The 7,150-nt window shown below is 34.7% G+C and overlaps 1 long non-coding RNA gene across 3 annotated transcripts; it reads right to left on the minus strand.

The window, feature by feature from the left end:
• Positions 1–475: 475 nt before the first annotated feature.
• Positions 476–4,164, minus strand: LOC145576606 (uncharacterized). Of its 3 annotated transcripts, none has more exons than XR_014098486.1 (4): positions 3,929–4,164; positions 3,517–3,652; positions 2,388–2,458; positions 476–733 (listed from the first exon to the last, which is right to left on the minus strand). It is a non-coding gene; the product is annotated as an uncharacterized LOC145576606 (long non-coding RNA). The 3 variants fall into 3 exon arrangements; XR_014098487.1 differs by having other exon boundaries at positions 2,388–2,461; XR_014098488.1 differs by lacking the exon at positions 2,388–2,458.
• Positions 4,165–7,150: the final 2,986 nt, after the last annotated feature.

A 7,150-nucleotide genomic window follows, 5' to 3' on the forward strand; every position in this document is an offset into this window, starting at 1 on the left:
GGGTGACACTACTGGATATTGGTCACTTAAATTCGAGAATTTTGCTAGACACTAAAAAGCGTCGTGATCCTCGATGCTTTTTTATGTCCTAATTTTTATACGAAGTGTCCAGATGAGGATTGATACGCGCAATTTCTCAAAATTTTCGACGCTTTTTCATGTCTACAATTGAAAATATGTCGACATTTTTAACATCATCTCTTATTCTGGACGCTTTTTAGCGTCGATATTTTCTTCATCAAATTTTTAATTGGCACAAAAATCTCTACTCAGAAAAGCGTCGAAAATTTGTTACGTTTCCTTTAATATATATATATATATATATATATATATATATATATATATATATATATATATATATATATATATATATATATATATATATATCCAAGAACGAACTATATTTATTGCAATGTATTATATTACACCATAAAACAAAATGTGACTAACAACTAAGAATAAAAAAATCTAAAAATTTTATAATATATATACTTTAAAAAAAAAAAAAAAAAAAAAAAAAAAAAAAAAAAAGCTTTACAGTACTCTGTTCAACTTTTATTTGTTGCCTTCAAGACTTATTAATTAACTTAAAATAAGAAAAGTAACACTTATTACAGCAAATTCTTTCCTAAATTATTTTGATTGTCAAATCTAACAAAGCTGCTCAATCTCCTTTTCAAGACATATAGCTTGTAGCTCCAGAATTACACTCCCATGATGGTTCAAGGTATCCCTGCATATGCATTTATAAAAATTATTCACCAATTAGAATATATATATTAGCAGCAACTTAATTGATTAGTTCACATGAGTCATGTCCCCCCCTCCCCTCTCTTACATGCATACAGGAAAATCTCATCAATACAATGATCACGACTTCTAGTTAAAAGACTGATTTTTTTATTATTTAGTTGTCTTGAGTTTAAAGAAATGCTTAGATACAAATAGCTTCTATTTATAATTCCTCCTTTAGATTCAGGAAGCTAACAAGATCTTTACAAATAACAATTCCTGTCAACAGTAAAATGCATAACTGAACAGGCTACTATAGTAGATAATTTAATATCTTAAACCTTTAGCATCTTATGTCTCTCTTTGACCCTCAATCAACAAACACAACTTAAAACATTGGAAAAGGTATGAAATCAATGGTTACAGCTTCAATTTACTTTCCTCCAAAGTTTAAACCAGCAATAGCAAGGGTACACAACCTGCTAGCAACATTGGCATCACTTGCTTTCCAAATGTGAGTACTAGCATCGGAAATCAGACTCTAACTGCCAAAAGTTCACTGGAGATTTACTTCACGAGTCTAGGCAACAAATTTCATGGGGAATCTCATGGTACTCTAAAGACAAAAATACCTATTAATATTGTCTTAAAAAATAGACCCATCTAAGCCATAAATCGTCTTACTCCATAAAATGTAATTATCAAACATAAGGCAGCTGAGCAGATGTCATTTAATTGTACATGAACTAGTAATCATCCAAGACTTGATACCCATGGTCACTAGTAAATTCTTCCGTAGTAGCTATTACTACTCTTTTCACCAAGAGCATTTCCGTAATAGCTATTAATACTATTCTCACCTAGAGCATTTTGGTGGTTGTGGTGTATGTGTGTGTGTGTGTTGCGTGTTTGGGGGGAGGGGGGTGAACTTGAAAGTAAAACTAAGTCCCTTAAATAGCTCATGGATTTACAATTTCTAATTAATAAACCTGACAACTTTTTTGTCGTCTCCAAATGGACTACTTTAAGATCAAATCAAAGTGAAAATTCCTAGAAAGTAACATTGTAACAACCTTCTCAATCAGATTATCATGCACCACCTAAAAAGAGATTGAAGTAACATGTACACAAATTATTTCTAAGGATTTACCAATGCTTTAGATTCTAGATGACTTACTTGAATCTAAGATATAGGCAAAAAAAAATACACCTTATTAATTTAGTTAGATCTATTGATAATTTTTTATTGATCTTGGGTTATATGTATCAAGACTTGTAAACTTTCTCAAGTTTTACGTATGAGAAAACTTATAAACTTTCTCAAGTTTTAAGTATGAGAAAGCTATAAAAAAAAGAAATAAGTAAATTCAATCTCCAAGTACATTCTCTGTAGACTATAACTCTATGTCGCCGGAATTCACCAGAAATAGAATCGAGAACGTGAAACACATACAGGTAATAAAGAGCTGAACTTTTTCTTTTATATATGGTGACTATAATAGGCAAGCGTCACAGTGTGACTTTTATATCAGGGCATTCGTTGACTCATTGTAGCTCCTTACTGTTTAAGTAGTACACATTATCCTTACTTTATATGAATATGAATTTAGAAATATATACTACTAACGAAACCAAGTAAATATATGTAGTGATACCTTGTTAGGAAGTAGTATAAAAATGTAAGTCCTTTCTTGACTCCCGGGTAAGTGATCATACCAGCAGGAACCTGCTATTTTTAATCCTATTTCAGTTAGCTAGAAAATAAAATGGCAGAATTGGCAGAGCTAAGAACTTGCCACCAAGTGTAGAAAAAGCAGAAAGTAAGCAAACTCGATGTAAGAACGTGCTAATATTGAATCTGAGCACCCTAACTTATCAACGGAGTAGTTATAAAAGCTAAGATCTTTAATTAGATTAAATCAGACCACACTCGTCTAAGATCCTTTTGTGAGACAACTACAAGTTTCAACTAATAAAGCACGATATATATTAGTATGATACTAATGGAAAATTTAGCAATATACATAAAAAATTGTCAGGAGATAAAATTTCATTAGGAAGATAGACTAGATACCAATATGTAGTACTTAATTGCTATATAATCAGAAGTGAAATTCATTATCACACCTAATAGAAACAACATGTACTGAAATGGGTATTTAGAAATTAAAATATTAAACTACAATTTGATCTGAGTTTTTACATCTTGGAGGGTGTATCTAATTCCTCATTCAGGTTTTAGCTTTTGGCAATTTTATAAACTTGTAAACTCGAGCACCTAACATTTTGTATTATTTCCATCCAAAAAACAAATCATTAGTACAAAACCAAGAAAGAACAACCAAGAAAATCTCATAAATTAGTACCAAATCAAGTGGCACAACCAACAAAACCCCTATTTCCAAGAAAACCAAGAACAATATAAAGTAGGCAATCATATTATATCATATAAACCAAAACTAATTAATCATCAAGCTATCACATTTTAATCAAGAAGTATATAATTGCCTATATAAAAATCGATTTAAACTATGAAAGATACATATAACTAACCATCAGAAGCATAAGTAGTTGGCAATAGATCAAACCCTTAACTGGAATCACAGTATTTGCTGTTGCAACCTCATAGCTTTACTCTGTTTAACTTAATTTTTTTTTTTTGGGGGGGGGAATTAGAGTTAGTTTGTCTAACTATTATCAAAATGATGGAATTTACGTGTTAAAAAAAGAGAGGTATAGAGAAGATTAACCTCAAGCCAATAGTATAGTATAATTTATACTTACTCAGTTAATCTCTACTTGGTTCACCACTTTTGAATTGAGTCTTGAAATCCAAACTAAAGAGAACATAGAAGAGAGTTTGATTTGAAGAATCTCTCTCTCATTTTCGTGAACAGCGTGACCCCAATCGCACTGAACTCTGTAGCACAAAATTAAACCAAATAATTTATATACATAACGAAACCTTGAAGTCTCTATTGTTCATCAATTGAACCCATAGTCTTACCATAATTTTCTAGCATTATTGAAAAAAAAAACTTTAAAAATAAACCACAAACCCAATTCCAAATTGTAAAAAAGGACAAAAAAAAATCTAAAAAGAAAATGTACATATTATCGCCACAGAGATGATGGACGAAATAGATTACAATTACACAAAGTTCTAAATTTGAACCTTAATTTCAAATTAATTTACCTCATTTAGAAATAGAATCGGAGAGGACGACGATCTGAGTTTGAAATTGATGAAATACTCTTCGAAATCAATTCAAAGAGGGGCGAAAATTTGAAATCATAATCCATATATGTAAAGAGGGGCAAAAATATGAAATCATAATCCATATATGTAATTTCGAAATTGCCTTAAAGAAGGACAAAGATCTGAGTTTGAGAATGAAAGGGAGAAGAAAAGTTAGGGTTCATAACTGAGTAGTAAGGAGTTTGTATTTGCATTTCCATAAATTTTGCAATAGTGGGTTTTGCATTCACGTGTGGGGCACGTGCTACAGTTTCTTGACCCTTGTTTTTGTCGAAAAATAATTTCGACTCTAAAAGCGTCGACAAAATACGCATAGTATAATGTTTAGCTGACGCTTCTTCCCTAGTGTCGAGGGCCCAGTGTCGACAAAACACTCTTTTGTAGTAATGTGAGTTGGTACGCACTAGAAATGGACCCACTCCATAAAGACGAGGACTCGTCCCCGTCCACACTAGATTCCTCAGTCCCAAGCGAACAGACGGCCTCATGAGGAGAAACGGACGAGGTCGAGTATTGAGCTAGGGTGTTTGAAAAAATTAAAAAAGTATATAAAAATCAAGAAAGAAAAGGAAAGTATTCAGCTACCTTCGTCTGACTAGGAACCTTGAAGACTTTGAAGTTCTTGGATGTAGGTTTACCGAAAAACTCAAACGCTTGGTCGGAAAACTCGAGCGTAAAACTAAGCTCTTGAAGATTCGAAGGAAAAGTAACTTTCTCTGACGAGGTTTGGTTAAGTTTAGGTTGAAAAGCTTGCTGGGGTTTTTATGCTCTCATGTTTGCATTTTTATTGATTTTCTACTCCTTTTCGAATGCACTTTCAACTATCTCATTATGCAAACACGAGAGTATATACATGGCCGAGATATTCTTGCTTGGTGCACGCACAACATAGGTTGCGCGCACGCAACAAAGAGGTTAGAAATTTTCATTAACTTTGACAAAATTTGACGGTTTTTGAACCATCTCTGACCCCCTTGGTGGCACACACCCCATCCCTGCGCGCGCGCACTGCAGGGGTCAGAATTTTGGCCTGCTTTTGGTGCGTCTCAAGCAAGAACCAGCCCCCCATCCCCTACCTGGTGCGCACGCACATCCTCGGTGCGTGCACGCACCAGGTAGGAAGCGTTTTTGGCCAATTTTGCAGCCCCAAGCCTCGCGACAAACCCCCCTGGTGTCGCTGGTGCGCACGCACCGTCTCTTGCGCGCACACACTGTCGCCAGCAACCAGGTGCGTTCATCGCCCCCTTTTAACCTCAAAAACGCATCCCCTTATTTCTCTATTCTCTATCCCCGACTATTCCTTCATCCCTATACCCCTTTTTCTCCTTTCAAACCCTTCAATATCTTTGAAAATCAAGTAACCTAATCCTTTTTCATTTTAATTCATCACAAAATACATTAACCACATCACATTTTTGAATTTAAACTAAAAAAATTTCCAGATTTTCGAACCTAATTACGAAATTTTTGGGTTATTTTTTGAATTTTAAAGCTTTGTGTTGAGGTTTGGAACTTGTCTTTGGGTGTTCTATTGGTTCTTAAATCTTCATTTTGGGCAATTTGCAAGTAATTCAAGGCTTCATTGAGGTATAATTTCTTATTGTCTAGTCATCTTCTTCCTTATTGTTCAAGCTTGAAACCCTTGTTTTTGCTTTCATGGTAGAACTTCATTGTTAGTTCTTTTATCTTGTTATTTATGTTGAATGATGTTATTGGATGATAAATTGAAGCTTTTTCATGATGAATTTGTATACCTTGCTTGATTCCTTGATTCACCATTGTTGGTCATTTTCTCTCTCATGGGTATTCTTTATAATGGTTTTATTGCTTTGATAATTCAATGTTTGAGATTATTTTGCTCAATTTGATTCATGATTTGGTGTATTATGTTCAATTTTGCCTTTAATCCATGTCTACTTGCTTCAAATTCATGATTCTATATTAATGGCATTGTTCATATGTAGCCATCTCTTGTTTCTATTTTGAGATAGTTGCATTTGTGCTTGATTCTTGAGCAATTTCTTATGCTTATTATTGTAATATGACAAATGTAAAGATTTGCTCATGAGTTGTTTTCCTTCTTGTAGATGGCTCTAATCCGTCACAAGAAGCGGGCAAGATCAAGTTCAAACAAACTTAGACATGTTGTTCCACCTCCACCCGAGGTAGAAGAGACATACGGCATTGAATTTTCTAAAGAATCACATTGGGATCATTTCAAGCATCTATCCAAGAGGAAGCTAAGGCCAACAAGATTCTACGATCAAGCAACAACCAAGTTTCTTGGCATAGATGAGGACGTTAGGCTTCTTTCAAAGGGCCTTGATCTTTTACAGTTCTTGGATTTGAGCGCCCCTACTTATGCTAGGGTGACCTATGAATTTCTTTCTTCTCTTGAAGTAGTCCGAGAACCGAGTGAAGATTCTTCGAGGATTTGGACTTTCCAACTTTTCAATCATGATCACTCATTGACGGATTCTCAACTATGTTCGTCCTTCAAGTTTCCATGGGCCGAGGACGCGGATCATTGTATTTATCCAGCGCATAGTAGAATGGCAAATGACCATGGATATAATGAGAAAAGTTGGTGGAGAATTATCTCGGAGGAAGGAAAGTATGAGCCTAAAAAATCCAAGACCGCTTCCATGATTCATCCGGTTATGCGATATTTCAACCGTCTCCTCACTTACGCTCTTTGCTCCAAGGATTCGTTGGGAGCTATTTCCCGAGAAGAGCTTTGTTGATTGTGGATAGCCGACCGAAACGACTTTGAGATTGAGCTAGTGGATTTCACGGAGCATTTGATCAATCGATTCTTGGATATCTGTGATCGAGTTAATCTATCGGGGAGCATACAATTGGGAGGGATGATTTCTATACTAGCTCTTTGCATCAATGACGACTATAAGACTTTGTTAAATGAGCTTCCCCCAATTATCGATCCTCGAGAGAAATCCTCTTCTTATTTCCTCAACATCTCCGCCCTTGTGAACTAAAAGTTTCTCGATCGTACTAGAAAGGATGATGTTTTCATTTGGAAAGTTTCTCGGATTAAAGAATGGTTCTTAATCCCATGCAAAAAGGCATTTACCCGACCAAAAGAGAAAGATTCCTTGTCTTAGAGGCCTCCGGTGAGAGATAGTGATCCTTCTATTCGAC

Source organism: Chenopodium album, chromosome 13 (genome assembly GCF_948465745.1).
Source record: "Chenopodium album chromosome 13, dcCheAlbu1.1, whole genome shotgun sequence".
Lineage (NCBI taxonomy): Eukaryota > Viridiplantae > Streptophyta > Magnoliopsida > Caryophyllales > Amaranthaceae > Chenopodium > Chenopodium album.